The sequence below is a fragment of the Pogoniulus pusillus genome, chromosome 6 (genome assembly GCF_015220805.1).
Source record: "Pogoniulus pusillus isolate bPogPus1 chromosome 6, bPogPus1.pri, whole genome shotgun sequence".
NCBI classification, from domain to species: domain Eukaryota; kingdom Metazoa; phylum Chordata; class Aves; order Piciformes; family Lybiidae; genus Pogoniulus; species Pogoniulus pusillus.
The window spans coordinates 2,623,629-2,640,004 of NC_087269.1; positions in this window are offsets into that span (position 1 = coordinate 2,623,629).

Consider the following 16,376-nt stretch of genomic DNA (forward strand, 5'->3'; position numbering starts at 1 on the left):
AAGGAGAGGGCTGCCCTCCTCTACTGCTCAGGGTATGCAAACTCATCCAGAGTTCCCCCCACTTGCATCCTTCAGAGCTCACCCTGAGGTTGCTGTGAGTCATGGGCTGCAAACTTTGGAAGATTTTCACTAAATTAAGCAGCAATTCCTAAGATTTACAAGTTGCTGTTTTAAGGTCAGTGGCATCCTGGCTTGTATCAGGAGTAATGTGGCCAGCAGGACCAGGGAAGTCATTCTGACCCAGTATTCAGCACTGGTCAGGCCACACCTTGAGTGCTGTGTCCAGTTCTAGGCTCCTCAATTGAAGAAAGATGTTGAGGTGCTGGAACATGTCCATAGGAGGACAGCAAGGCTGATGAGGGGGCTGGAGCACAGCCCTGTGAGCAGAGGCTGAGGGAGCTGGGGATGTGCAGCCTGGAGAAGAAGAGCCTCAGAGGAGACCTCATTGCCCTCTACAACTGCCTGAAAGGAGATTGTAGCCAGGTGGGTTTGGCCTCTTCTCCCAGGCCAGCAGTGACAGAACAAGAGGACACAGACTCAAGCTGCACCAGGGCAGGTTCAGGCTGGATGTTAGGAAGTTCTTCACAGCAAGAATGATTGGCATTGGAATGGGCTGCCCAGGGAGATGGTGGAGTCACCATCCCTGGAGCTGTTTCAAAAGAGACTGGATCCACATCCACTTGGCACCATGGCTTATCTGCTGAGATGATGTTGGGTGATAGGTTGGACTTGATGATCTTGAAGGTCTTTTCCAACCTGGTTGATCTTGTGATTCTGTGATTTTTCTAAGTCATCCCAGTGGCTTGGCCAAAGTATGAGTGGAGTCAGGTCTGCATCACTATCCTATCTTGTCAGGCATTGAAAAGACCTATTAATGAAAATGAGGTGTTCACAGCTCAGCAGAGCAGATGTTTTTTAGCCTGCAGAAGAGGAGGCTCAGGGCAGACCTCATTGTTGTCTATGACTACCTGAAGGGAGGTTGTAGCCAGATGGGGGTTGGTCTTATCTCCCATGTAACTAGCAACAGAATGAGGAGACACAGTTTCAAGTTGTGCTAGGGCAGGTCTAGGCTGGATGTTAGAAGGAAGTTCCTGGCAGAGAGAGTGATTGGCATTGGAATGGGTGATGGAGTCGCCATCCCTGGAGGTGTTGAAGCCAAGCCTGGCTGAGGCACTTAGTACCATGGTCTGGTTGATTGGCCAGGGCTGGGTGCTAGGTTGGACTGGTTGAGCTTGGAGGTCTCTTCCAGCCTGGTTGATTCTATGATTCTGTGATTCTATATTAGAGAAACAAAAAAAGGTAAGCAATGCCATCCTGACCCAGGATGGGGTCATGGCCAGGAGCCTGCCTCCAGCTAGGACCAGCACACACATTTTCAGAGGAAGAGGCAAGAAAACACAGAACAGTGTGCCCAGAATGTCTTTAGAAACTCAGTTTGTTTCTGGCTCCTAATATCCAAATATTAGTAAGAGCAAACAAATATTATTTCAGACACACATCTGAGAATCCACTGTGACTGCCAACTGCTTCCAGCAGAAGATGGGCCAGGCTGCAAAGCCAGCCCTCAAAAAGGAGGAAAAGTCATCTTGGACTCTTTTCTGTCTCCAGGAACACCAACAGCAGGAGGTTTCAGGCACTGAGGGAGCTCTGGTGGAGCCACCTGTGGTTCCTTCTCTGAAACCTTTTCACAGCTCTCTGCTTATCCTTCCCACTTCAAAGGCACTCAGCACACAGCTGATCTGCTCTCGGTTTTCCTGGCAGAAGCAGTTCTGCCTGCAGTTTCAGCTCTGTACCATCAGGCTGAGAGGGAGGGAGCTGGGGTTGTTTAGCCTGGAGAAGAGGAGGCTCAGGGGGGACCTCATTGCTGTCTACAACTACATGAGGGGAGGCTGTAGCCAGGTTGGGGTTGGTCTCTTCTCCCAGGCAAGCAGCAATAAAACAAGGGGACACAATCTCAAGTTGTGCTGGAGGAAGTATAGGCTGGATGTTGGGAGGAAGTTCTTCACAGAGAGAGTGATTGGCATTGGAATGGGCTGCCCAGGGAGGTAGTGGAGTCACCATCCCTGGAGGTGTTGAAGAAAAGCCTGGATGAGGCACTTAGTGCCATGGTCTGGTTGACTGGACAGGGCTGGGTGCTAGGTTGGACTGGATGAGCTTGGAGGTCTCTTCAGCTAGTTGTAGACAGCAACTCACCCAAGCTCCAGCACATCTAACAGGCAATGCTTTTATTAACTGTTGTCCATCATTGTGTTGCCTATCTCAAGCCTGATCCAAAGCCCCTCAAGTCAACAGGAGTGTCTCCCTCTCAAAATCTCCTCTCATCCCTCAGTGCTGCTCACAGAGTTTTCTTCCCCCCAGAACACTTCCTGGCATTTACTATTCAATTTAACACACTGTAAAAGTGAATTATGAATTCCCCTGCATTAGTGGGGAAACTTTGCAAAACAGATGAGGTCACCAGCTGAGGCATAAATCACATGGCCTCTGTTGCTGCTTTCAGAGTAAGATCTTATCTCTGTTCTCATTAGCTCCTTCCAGGCCAAACTGTGTTTTTGCAGTGCTTACTCATGTGAGTGATGGCAGAGAAGTCAGCCCAGCTCTTTCTGGGAGCAGTAGCTTGCCAGTACAAAGCAGTCGCTGCCAATCAGGCCTTAATTAGGAAACATTTCCTCTTTTTTGGGGGGGGGACATTTATTTATTTTTTTCAACTCTTTACCTACAAGACTAGAATCACAAAAACACAGAATCATAGAGGCTGGAGGTGAGGAGGAAGTTCTTCACCGTGCGAGTGGTGAGAGCCTGGAATGGGTTGCCCAGGGAGGTGGTTGGGGCCCCGTCCCTGGAGGGAGGTGTTTAAGGCCAGGCTGGATGAGGCTCTGGACAACCTGATCTAGTGTGAGGTGTCCCTGCCCATGGCAGGGTGTTTGGAACTGGATAATCCTTGTGGTCCCTTCCAGCCCTGACTGATTCTGTGATTCTGAGTCATAGAACTAGAGAATCATAGAACCAGAGAATCATAGAAACAGAGAATCAGAGAATCAGAGAATCATAGAACCAGAGAATCATAGCATCATAAAATCATAGAAACAGAGAATCATAGAACCAGAGAATCATAGCATCATAAAATCATAGAACCAGAGAATCATAGAAACAGAGAATCATAGAAACAGAGAATCGTAGAACCAGAGAATCATAGAACCATAAAATCATAGAAACAGAGAATCATAGAACCATAAAATCATAGAAACAGAGAACCATAGAATCATAGAACCAGGGAATCATAGAACCATAAAATCACAGAAACACAAATTCATAAAGTCATAGAACCATGGGATCCTAGAACCACAGAATCATAGAAGCAGAGAACCATAGAATAATAGAAATACAGAATCATAGAATCATAGAAACACACAATCATAGAATCATAGAACCATAAATTTATGGAAACACAGAATCATAGAAACATAGAATCATATAGTCATAGGACCATGGAATCATAGAACCACAGAATCATAGAACCATGGAGTCATAGAATCATAGAAATACAGAATCATAGAATCATAGAAACACAAAATCATAGAATCATAGAACCATAAAATTATAGAATCACAGAACCATGGAATCATAGAAACACAGAATCATAGAACCGTGGAATCATAGAAACATAGAATCATAGAACCATAAAATCATAGAAACACAGAATCATAGAAACATAGAGTCATAGAACCATAGAACCATAGAATCATAGAACCATAAAATCATAGAAACAGAGAATCATAGAACCATGGAATCATAGAACCATAGAATCATAGAAACACAGAATCATAGAAACATAGAGTCATAGAACCATAGAATCATAGAAACAGAGAACCATAGAACCATAGAACCATAGAATCATAGAACCATAAAATCATAGAAACACAGAATCATAGAAACATAGAGTCATAGAACCATATAATCATAGAAACAGAGAACCATAGAAACATAGAATCATAGACCCATGGAATCATAGAACCATAAAATCTTAGAACCATGGAATCATAGAATCACAGGATCATAGAAACACTGTTACATCTTCACAGCAGCCCTATGTCTGCACCTCGTGGCACATCCACCCCATTAGCAGCTTGCTTACATGAAATGTAGGTGTCTCTGTGTCTACCTACGCAGACCAAACCCCTGCCTGTGATGGTATCTTGTGGTATGAGCACTGAGATCCTGAATTCCAGCCCCTTTGCTAAAAATAGTGGTAACCTCCCTGACCATCCTCGGGGGTACAAAAATAATTTCCCTTATTTACCACTCAAGCCTTCTTGGAGTGCTGAGGATTGACTGCTTAACATATAGAAGTGTCTCCCATCAGCGTCAAAATTCTGGTTTCTAAATGCACACCTACTATAAATAGTTCCTTCAAGGTTAAGCTTGAAGAGAAAGGCTGCAGGTGGTGTAAGATAATTGTTATGATGTCCTCTGAGGGGGATGCTTTACTACCTTGGGGACCATCAGTATTTGCATTAGATATAGATCATAAAGATACATGCAGAGGAATTTATGTTGCTCGTGATTATACCTCAGGCTCTCCCTTCAGGTTTGATTACAGAGGAAGCCACCACTTTCCCAGTGAGGTGCCTCATGAATTGTAGCTCCACAGAGCCAGCAATAGTGGAAATAGTGGAAATTGTGTCCCTCCCTGGACAGCTGTGATAGTATCCCGTTTATTCCCAGTGTCTCCTCTTAGAGTCAAGCTGTACCCACCTTGAGGCAGGGATGTAAGAAAGGGTCACAGTCACAGCTGGACTCTGTGATCTTTGAGGTCGTTTCCAGCCAGAACAGCTCTGTGACTCTATGACACCTCGAGTGTTGTGTGCAGTTTGGGGCACCTTACTACAAGAGGGATGTGGAGGTGCTGGAGCCAGGGCAGAGGAGGGCAAGGAAGCTGGGGAAGGGCCTGGAGAGGAAACTGGATGAGAAGCGAGTGAGGGAGCTGGGGATGGTTAGTGTGAGGAAGAGGAGGCTGCTGTCTACAGCTGTCTGAAAGGAGGTTGTGGAGAGGTTGGTGCTGGTTTCTTCTCACAGGGAATTAGTGACAGGACAAGAGGGAATGGCCTCAAGCTGCCACTGAGTAGGTTTAGGCTGGACATTAGGAAAAATGTTCTCCCAGCAAGAGTGGTGAGGCAGTGGAATGGGCTGGGCAGGGAGGTGGTGGAGTCCTCAACTCTGGATGTGCTTAAAAATGTTTTGGTTGTGGTGCTTGGGGCTATGGTTTAGGATGCAGCTTGTAGAGAAGGGTTCTGGGTTGCACCTGGTGATTCTGAGGGTCTCTTCCAACAGGAATGTTTCTGTGGTTCTGTGATTCAGACTAGGCAGAAGGAAGACATCTTTCCACACTGAGGGTGATGAGACACTGGCTCATGTTGCCCGCAGAGCTGGTGGAAGCCCTCTCCCTGGGGATATTGAAGGTGCTTGTTCCCAGTGCTCTGCACTCCTTGTCATTCTTGTGGCTTTAAAAACTCTGCAGAACTGACTCTGAGGGATGAGAACATGCATTTGCCTGAGACTTTTCCCTTCCAGTCACAGCAAAGCTTCAGCCCAAACTCTCGGCAGAAAGCTCCAGAACGGCAGATTCATTATTCTCTGTTAAAGGAAGTTCTTCCCAGAGAGAGTGATTGCCATTGGAATGGGCTGCCCAGGGAGGTGGTGGAGGCACCATCCCTGCAGGTGTTCAAGCAAAGCCTGGATGAGGCACTTAGTGCCATGGTCTAGTTGACTGGCTTGGGCTGGGTGCTAGGTTGGACTGGATGATCTTGGAGGTCTCTTCCAACCTGGTTGATTCTATGATTCTATGAAAGTTCCACAGAGCCTTTTGTCCAGACTGGCTGGCACTGTGTGACTGGGATAGCTTGGAGAAGCTGGACTCTGGCTGGCACTGTGTGACTGGGATAGCTTGGGGAGCTGGACTCTGGCTGGCACTGTGTGACTGGGATAGCTTGGGGGAGCTGGACTCTGGCTGGCACTGTGTGACTGGGATAGCTTGGAGGAGCTGGACTCTGGCTGGCACTGTGTGACTGGGATAGCTTGGAGGAGCTGGACTCTGGCTGGCACTGTGTGACTGGGATAGCTTGGGGGAGCTGGACTCTGGCTGGCACTGTGTGACTGGGATAGCTTGGGGAGCTGGACTCTGGCTGGCACTGTGTGACTGGGATAGCTTGGGGAGCTGGACTCTGGCTGGCACTGTGTGACTGGGATAGCTTGGGGGAGCTGGACTCTGGCTGGCACTGTGTGACTGGGATAGCTTGGAGGAGCTGGACTCTGGCTGGCACTGTGTGACTGGGATAGCTTGGGGAGCTGGACTCTGGCTGGCACTGTGTGACTGGGATAGCTTGGGGGAGCTGGACTCTGGCTGGCACTGTGTGACTGGGATAGCTTGGGGGAGCTGGACTCTGGCTGGCACTGTGTGACTGGGATAGCTTGGGGAGCTGGACTCTGGCTGGCACTGTGTGACTGGGATAGCTTGGGGGAGCTGGACTCTGGCTGGCACTGTGTGACTGGGATAGCTTGGGGGATCTGGACTCTCCAAATATTTGGGCTAAGGGAGGGCTTCATGAGCTGTGATGCTCCTTGCCAGCTAATCTGGGGGACACCTTAGATCTTCAGGCCATTGAGTGGGAGGGGGCGAAGCGGTGACCCTTTCACTTCTGTCCTGATGCACTTTGCATAGTTGGCTTTGTCTCACTTGGGTGTGATCCAAGCACACATCCTCGAAATGAAACAACCCCACACTGCCTGAGCACCCCCTTGCTCTTTGGGAGCTGGGAGCCTGCTCCGTGTCCCGGTTCAGAAGGGGTGCCCAAGGATTCTTAACTTCTTGAACGCTCAAAGCGGGCATTAAGAAAAGGCTGGAGCGAGTGGAATCCGTTTGAAGGAGGTGCCAGCATCTCTCCCCTCTGCAAACAGCCTGCCCTCGCCCACAAAGCCAGCCCCATCCTGCTGAGCTGGGTGGGCCAAGCTCCCTGTCTCCTCGTCTGCATGCTCAAGTAAATCTTTCATCTGCCTCCGAGTGAAAAGCAAAGTGTCAGTCCCCTCATCTGTGGGAATTTGCATTCGAGTTATCCAGGGCTCCTAGCAGCAAAGAGGCTGGCAGAGAGGCTGGCAGGCAATTCCTCTCTCTGTGGGGATTTGTGTGCTGCAAGTATGTACCTGCTGTGCCAAGCGTTGTGACTTGTGGCTTCCCACTGCTGGGGTAATGCAGGCTCTGGGTGTCCGTCTGTGGCACGTAAATATTACAACTGGCATCACTGCAAATACATATCCCTGAGGGTAGAGCAGGTTGTGGGTACAAAGCACCCTACCCAGCCCCTTGGTGGGCCAAGCAGGATGCCTTCTTGCTGAATATTTCTGCACAAGAGTGTCCCTCCATGCCCCGATGCCACCTCAGGCCTCATCTCTTTTGAACACTCATGGAATCATGATGGCTTAGTTTGAAAGGGACCTCAGAGATCATCTACTCTAACCCCCCTGCCATGAGCAGGGACACCTCTCAGCTAGGCTCAGTTTCTCAAGACCTCATCCAACCTGGCCCTTTTAACACCCCCAGGGAGGAGACATCCACAACATCCCTGGGCAACCTATTCCAGAGTCTCACCACACTCCTACCAAAGAACTTCTTAAGATCCAATCTAAACCTACTCTGCCTCAGCTTCAAACCATCTCCCCTTGTCCTGTCTCTAGGCATCCTCATGAAAAGTTCCTTTACAGCCTTCCTGGAGGATCACTTCAGGTGTTGGAAAGCAGCTCTAAAGTCCCCCTGGAGTCTTCTCCAGGCTAAACACCCCCAGCTCCTACAGCCTGTCCTCATAGCGGAGGTGCTCCAGCCCTTGCATCATCTTTTTGGCCTCCTCTGAACCCCCTCCACCATCTCTGTGTCCTTCTTATGATGGGTAAGCTGGAACTGGACAAGGCTTTGGAGGTGGGATCTCAGCAGAGCAGAGTGAAAGGGCAGAATCACCTCTCTTGTCCTGCTGCCCACACTCCTTTTGATGTAGCCGAGGATACTGTTTGCCTTCTGGGCTGCATAGAGACAAGGATGCTGTGCAGGACAGTGCCAAATGCCTTGCACAAGTCCACTTAGAAAAGTTTGAAACTACAACACCTATCACAGAATCACAGAATGTCAGGGAGTGGAAGGGACCTCCAAAGCTCATCCAGTCCAGCCCCCCTGCCAGAGCAGGATCACCTAGAGCAAATCACACAGGAATGAATCCAGGAGGGTCATTCCTGTGTGATCACAGAACCACATAGAATCCTAGGTAGTAAGGGACCTCAAGGGTCATCTCATCCAACCCTTCTTAGCAGAAGCACAACCTAGATGAGACAGACCAGCCCCTGTCCAGCTGAATCTCAGAAGTGTCCAATGCTGGGGACTCCACCACTTCTCCAGTGGCTGATTGTCCATTCTGTGGAAATTGTCTTCTCTCCATGAGAAGGTTGTTCTCATTACATCTCATCTTTGCCATGTGGCCCCTAGGTATTTGCTGGTGTTACTCCCAGCACCAAAATCCCTTGCAAAGGAGTTTACTTCTTTGCAGAGCTGGACCTTCCAGAGATGGAAGTCCAAGGCTGTCAAGAGCCCTCAACATAGTAAGGACATGGAACTGTTGGAGCCAGTCCAGAGGAGGCCACAAAGATGCTTAGAGGGCTGCAGCAGCTCTGCTATGAGGACAGGCTGAGAGAGTTAGGGTCTTCAGCCTGGAGAAGAGAAGGCTTCAAGGAGATCTTGGAGTAGCCTTCCAGTACCTGAAAGGGGTCTACAGGAGGGCTGGGGAGGGACAATTGACAAGGTCTTGTAATGACAGGATGAGGAGTAATGGGTTTAAACTGGCAGAGGAGGGATCTAAACTAGATGTTAGGAAGAAGTTCTTTTTAGTGAGAGTGGTGAGACAGTGGCACAGGTTGCCCAGGGAGATTGTGGCTGCTCCCTCCCTGAAGCTGATCAAGGCTACACTGGATGAGGTCTTGAGTGACCTGTTCTAGTGGGAGGTGTCCCTGCCTATGGTGGGGGGGTTGGAACTGGTTAAGCTTTGAGGTCCCTTCCAACCTAAACCATTCTATGCTTCCATCAAGAGCTGGCAGCAGCCCTCTCAACTCAGCTCAGTCAGACTTAGGCCAACAGACATCAAGGACTTTTTTCACATCCCCAGTTAAACCCACACTGGTTATGTTGCACATGGAGTGTTTCTCTGACCCTCTTCCTGCTGCTCTTCCCTTGTGGCATGGGAGAGTAGGGGCTGAAAAAGGATTTCAGCCTGGGTAAACAAATGGCCAAGCAAAGACCCCAGGGACTGACTTGTTGACAGGACCATGGAACACAGATGCAAGCTCAGCTATTTGGCCCCTGTCTAGCAGAACATCCCAGGAGGCTTTCTGCTGGTAAAGGCTTTTGTATCTGCATTGCTGAGGCTTTGCTTCAAGCTCCTGGGGGAGACTCCTGACTGAAGAAAGAGCTTGAAGAGGCCACATTAGGACTTCAAGTACAGGACGAGACCACAGTGGGTCTTTGAACACTAGATACTGATGGAGATGTTTACAGTAGCCAAAAGGGTCTGGTTGCCTCTCCTTCTTTCACTGCCTTTTTTTCCCTCTCTTTTTATAAGTTGGAAGGGACCTCAAAGCTCATCCAGTTCCAACCCCCCCACCATAGGCAGGGACACCTTCCACTAGAACAGGTTGCTAAAGGCTTCATCTAACCTGGCCTTGAACACCTCCAGGGAGGGAGCAGCCACAACCTCCCTGGGCAACCTGTGCCAGTGTCTCACCACCCTCACTGTAATGAACTTCTTCCTAACATCTAGTTTAAATCTCCCCTCTGCCAGTCTAAACCCACTACCCCTCATCCTGTCATTACTAGACCTTGTCAATAGTCCCTCCCCAAGGAGTCTTCCCCTTGGGGTATTGATAATACAATTGCCCATGAAAGCTGGAGGAGACATTTCTGAGCCTTCTTGGCAAAAAAAACCCCAAACCCCAAAACAAATAAACCTGACCATAAACCAAGTTGTAAAGAGCTGGTGGAGAAAAGACAAACCATAATAACACCCTCTTGAAAGGAGAAAGGCAAGCTGACACAGCCCACTGTTGGAGGGGATTGAGAGAATAGAGCCATAGAATAGTCACAGAATCACCAAATTGTTTCAGTTGGAAAAGACCTTTAAGACCATCGAGTCTAACCATCAACCTGACATCCTCAAGCCTGTTAAACCACGTCCCCAAGTGCTGTGTCTGCACCTTTTTGGATGCCTCCAGGGACAGTGACCACCACCTCCCTGGGCAGCCTGTTCCAATGCCTGACCACTCCCTCAGAAAGGAAATCTTTCAAATATCCAACCTAAACCTCTCCTGGTGCAGCTTGTGGCCTCTCATCCTATCACCTGAGACTAGGGAGAAGAGATCAACCCTCACTTCACTCTGACCTCCTTGCTTCATTGTAGAGAGCAATGAAGTCTTCCCTCAGCCTTTTCTTCTCCAGGCTCAATAGCTCCTGTTCCCTCAGTTACTGCTCACCAGCCCTGTTCTCCAGACCCTTCACCAGCTTCATTGTCCTCTGGACAAGCTCCAGCACCTCACTTTGTAGTGAGAGGCCCAAAACTGAACCTACTCTTTGTAGTGTGGCCTCACCAGTGCTGAGTGCAGGGGGACCATCACTGCCCTGCTCCTGCTGGTCACACTCTTGCTGATAAAGCAATTGTGGATCCTTGCCTGTTCCTGCTTTATCAATCAGATCACAACACAGAGTGGGGAAGGCAGCAGGAGAGAGGAAGATTTCTCATCTCTGCTTCTCTGGCAGCAAGCAGCTGCTGTCGATGAAGCCTTGGAAATGTTCAACACACTTTATAAGACACATGTGCTGAAGGCTTTGGGCCAGGGGGTGGTCTGTGGATGAAGATCCTACAGCTCCTACCCCACTTTATCTGCAGGACACCTGGAAATTGGTCCCACCAGCAGCAGAGTGTGCGGGCTGCGGATCACAGCCTCGTTCCTGCAGCAAAGAGGGAAAGAGTAAAAATGTCAAGAGCTCATTAAAAATATAGAAGCAGAGGGAGTGTGAGCGTGAAGAGCTTGTAGGAAGTGTGTGAGTTCAGGTTACTGAATCCTATTGCTGCTCTGTAAGCAAAGAACTGCTCCACAACCTGCCTTCCCAGGGAAAGAAGTGGAAACCTTCACAGCTTGGAAAGCCTGCCTGGGGCTGGGCTTCTGACTCAGCTTGAGCACCTGAAAGAGGAGATGCCAGAGAGGGTTAAACCTGAAAAACTCAGCCAAGCTCACAACCAGGCTGATTTTCAACTTAAAGCACCAGCCTGAAGCTGAGGAAGGCCCATGGGAGGTATGTGACACTCCTTGCAAGACTGCAAGGTGCGGAAGCAGAGGTACAGCAAGAGAAGGCAAAGAGAGTAAGGGGAGGGGGTGTTTGCTTTCAGGATTTTATTTAGATGCCTCAGGGCCAAGCATAATACTTAAATCCATTTTTTTCCAGGCCATTTGGGTCTGAGGTTTCCATGCAGGACCTTCATCTGAGGGTGGCATTGATCCTTTCCGGTTTTCCCTCTGCAAAATACATGTTGGGTTTGTGGTTGGTACCACATCAAAGACTTCCAGCACCTGATCTGAAGCCAAAAGTTAAGAATCAGGCACTGCTGGACTTGAAACAACACCAGCATTATTGTAGCAGAAAGCCTCCTTGGTGACATTAATGAGGTCTTTGACAGGGAGCTACTAACAAGAGCATCTCCCCATGCCCTGCAGACATGACACCAAGCTAGGAGCAGGTGTTGATCTGTTGGAAGGTAGGAGAGCCCTGCAGAGGGACCTGGACATGCTGGATGGGTGGGCAGAGGCCAATGGGATGAGATTTAACAAGGCCAAGTGCAGGGTTCTGCACTTTGGCCACAACAACCCCAAACAGCACTATAGGCTGGGGACTGAGTGGCTGGAGAGCAGCCAGGAAGAAAGGGACCTGGGGGTACTGATAGATAGTAAGCTGAAGATGAGCCAGCAGTGTGCCCAGGTGGCCAAGAGAGCCAATGGCATCCTGGCCTGCATCAGGAACAGTGTGGCCAGTAGGACAAGGGAGGTTATTCTGCCCCTGTACTCAGCACTGGTCAGGTCACACCTTGAGTGCTGTGTCCAGTTCTGGGCCCCTCAATTCAAGAAAGATGTTGAGGTGCTGGAACATGTCCAGAGAAGGGCAACAAAGCTGGTGAGGGGCCTGGAACACAAACTCTATGAGGAGAGGTTGAGGGAGCTGAGCCTGTTTAGCCTGGAGAAGAGGAGGCTCAGAGGTGATCTTATTACTGTCTACAACTACCTGAAGGGGCATTGTAGCCAGGTGGGGGGTGGCCTCTTCTCCCAGGCAACCAGCAACAGAACAAGGGGACACAGTCTCAAGTGGTGCCAGGGTAGGTATAGGCTGGATATTAGGAAGAAGTTCTTCACAGAGAGAGTGATTGGCATTGGAATGGGCTGCCCAGGGAGGTGGTGGAGGCACCGTCCCTGGGGGTCTTCAAGAAAAGCCTGGATGAGGCACTTAGTGCCATGGTCTGGTTGATTGGTTAGGGCTGGGTGCTAGGTTGGGCTGGATGATCTTGGAGGTCTCTTCCAACCTGGTTGATTCTATGATTCTATGATTCTATGACATCGAGCTGGGTGCAGAGGGAAGATGCTTTTGGCTTCTCTGGAAAGAACTGCTGCAAAGTGAGAAAACTGACTCCACATTTGAAGACAGACAGGGAGCTACTGGAGAGAGTCCAGTGGAGTCTACAAAGATGCTGAGGGGCCTGGAGCATCTCTGTGAGCAGGGAGGGCTGAAAGACTCAGAGCTGTTTAGCCTGAAGAAAAGCAGCCTGAGAGGGGACCTGATCAATGCTGACCATTACCTAAAGGGGGGTCAAGAGGATGGGTCCAGACTTTTAGTGGTGCCCAGTGACAGGATAAGGGGTAACTGGCACAAAGTGGAACGCAGGAGGGTCTACCTAAATGTAAAGAAAAACTTCTTTGTTGTGCCTGTAGAGGAACACTGGAGGGGGCAGGAGTCTCCTCTGAAGAGATTCCAATCCTGCCTGGACAGGATCCTGCACAACCTGCTCAGGGTGACCCTGCTTTAGCAGGGCTTGGGCTAGATGATCTCCAGAGGTCTCTTCCAGCCCCACTCTGCTGGGATTCTGTCATCCTTTGATGAAGCATGGCCATGGCTGAGGGCTGGGGAGGGCAGCAGGCAGCCCCTGTGCGATGTTTCCCATTTCCTCAGGTGACGATTTCGACACAGCACATTTTTGGTTTTGCTGGCATTTAAGAGCCTTCAGAAGAGGGGATTACAGGCTGGGATAAGGCCTGCCTGCCTGATAAAGCCTAGCTGCAGATAAGGGCTCCTTAAAGGTCTAATTTTAAAACTGGCCCCATCACCCTTTGCTTCTCTTGATTCAGAGCCAATCAACACTGCCTGAGCAAGTGCTAAGGATTGGGCAAAGGGGCTGGGAAGGGTTGGGACCTCACTTATCCCTTTCCACTCCAGGAGCGAAACTAGACCCCATGGACTGTGAGTCCTGTGTCCAGTTCTGGGCTCCTCGATTCAAGAGAGATGTTGAGGTACTGGAACATGTCCAGAGAAGGGTGACAAAGCTGGTGAGGGGCCTGGAGCACAGCCCTGTGAGGAGAGGCTGAGGGAGCTGGGGGTGTGCAGCCTGCAGAAGAGGAGGTTCAAGGCAGAGCTCATTGCTGTCTACAACTACCTGAAGGGAGGCTGTAGCCAGGTGGGGTTGGGCTCTTCTGCCAGGCACCCAGCAACAGAAGAAGGGGACACAGTGTGAAGTTGTGCCAGGGGAGATCTAAGCTGGATGTTAGGAGGAAGTTGTTGGCAGAGAGAGTGATTGGCATTGGAATGGGCTGCCCAGGGAGGTGGTGGAGTCACCATCCCTGGAGGTGCTGAAGCCAAGCCTGTCTGGGGCACTTAGTGCCATGGTCTGGTTGATTGGCTAGGGCTGGGTGCTAGGTTGGACTGGATGATCTTGGAGGTCTCTTCCAACCTGGTTGATTCTGTGATTCTATGACTGAAGCATCTTGATCCATCATGCTCTTTCAGTTCAGCAGGAGATAGAAAACTTCCCAGCAGGGACACTGTATGTGAGGTTTTGGACCTGCCTCCTTCACTCACAACACCAACTTTTGGAAGGCTGAAGCAGCTGTGGGGCACACACTCATACCACCCAGGTGGATGGAGCCCTGCCTGCCTCTTCTCCTGCCACAGCACCTGACTATTCATGCCTGAAAGCTTCACTGTGACTTTGTTTGGGTCTAAAGAAGGAGATGCCACAGAATCTCCAGGCAGCCTGGTCCAGTGCTCTGGCACCCTCACAGAAATGTGTTTTTGAGTGTCATGGTGGAACTTCCTGGGTCCCAGTTTGTATCTGTTGTGCCTTGTCCTATCACAGGGCATCCCTAAAAAGAGCCTGGCCCCTTCTTGGCACCCACCCTTCAGATATTGATAAACATTGACAAGATCTCCTCTCAGTCTTCTCTTCTCCAGGCTAAACAGCCCCAGGTCTCCCAGCCCATCCTCATTAGGCAGATGTTTCTGTCCCTTCATCATCCTCATAGCCCTCTGTTGGGCAGGTTTAGGCTGGATGCCAGGAAAATGTTCTTCACAGCAAGAGTGATTGGCATTGGAATAGGCTACCTGGGGAGGTGGTGGAGTCCCCATCCCTGGAGGTGTTAAAGAGGAGGCTGGAAGAGGCACTTAGTGCCATGGGTTAGTTAATCAGAAGGGTTAGGTGACAGCTTGGACTCGATGATCCTAGAGGTCTTTTCCAACCTGGTTAATTCTTTGATTCTGTGTAGAAGCAGAGAACCTCTTTCAAGAAACAATAAAAACAACCATCATCATCATCCTCACCATCACCTACAAAATAAGTGATGCATGATCCCTTTACTCATCACATGCTGGCCAATGCCCAGTCAATCCCCAGGCTGTGGCACCTCCATCCATCTCCCCCCTATTTATATACTGGGTATGATGTCACATGGCATGGATTACTCCTCTGGCTCGTTTGGGTCAGATGTCTTTGCTGTGACCCCTACTGGCTTCATGTGTGCTTCCAGCCTCTGCTGACAGAGCCTCAGGAGAAGCTGGGGGGAAGCCCTTGGCTCAGTACAAAGAGTGCTTCCTAATAAAACATCAGCATTGTTCTCCTCCTGCATCCCAAACACCGCTATTAGGACAAAAGGAATTGTTTTCACTCCATCTGAAACCAGGATAAATGCCCAGTCTGGAGAGCTCAGCAATGAACCCCTGTGCATAAATCCTACTGTGCTTGCCTCCTTGTGCTTTGATCATCAAATAAGATTGCTAACACATTCAAGCCACAAACCCTGACCCGTGACTACTCCACACATCACGTTAAAACCACATCCTGAAATCCAATTAATCTTTCAGCTGGAAATAAAGGCAATGGAGGAAAATATTTAACCACCACTAGGTGCCAGGAAGGGCCCAGCAGGCCTGCCATGGGCTCACTAGGTGGTGATGCCTGCTAGACTCAGATAATGAGCCACCTGGAGAGCTGGTGGAGCGGGGAGAGGATCAGGGCAGCAAAGAAGAGCTGAGTCACTTGAAACCATGCAAGGGAGTGGGATAGATCACAGGACCATAGAATGGTTTAGGTTGGAAGGGATCTCAAAACTCATCCAGTTCCAACCCCTCACCATAGGCAGGGACACCTCCCACTACAGCAGGTTTCTCAAAGCCTCATCCAACCTGACCTTGAACACCTCCAGGGAGGTTGTGTAGCAGCCACAACTTCCCTGGGCAACCTGTGCCCACCACCCTCACTGTAAAGAACCTCTTCTTCACATCCAGTTTGAATCTCCCCTCTTCCCCTTACCAGATTTCTCTGTTCAGGCAGGAGACCACTATTTGGTTGATGTGCCATCACAGCCTGGTGGGATGGCAGCATAGAATCATTTAGGATGGAAAAGACCTTCAAGATCATTGATTCCAACCAATCATCACACTTTGCTGGTGAGACACAGCCTAGACCTAGCAGCCTGACCTGTGGGTGGTGCAGAGGATTATTTGGTACCTTGCTGGTGTTTACCTGCACCTTCCAGTGCAGAGCCACAAAGGTGATGAAGGGAATGGAACATCTCTCTTATGAGGAGAGCCTGAGGGAGCTGGGCTCTGCTGCTGCTGCTTGGGGGAGACTCATTCATGTTGATAAAGATGTAAAGGATGAGTGCCAAGAGCATGGGACCAGGTTCTACTTGGTGATGCCCAATGCCAGGTCAAGGGACAATGGTTGAAGTTGAGGCATAGGAATGTTCATGTAAACATG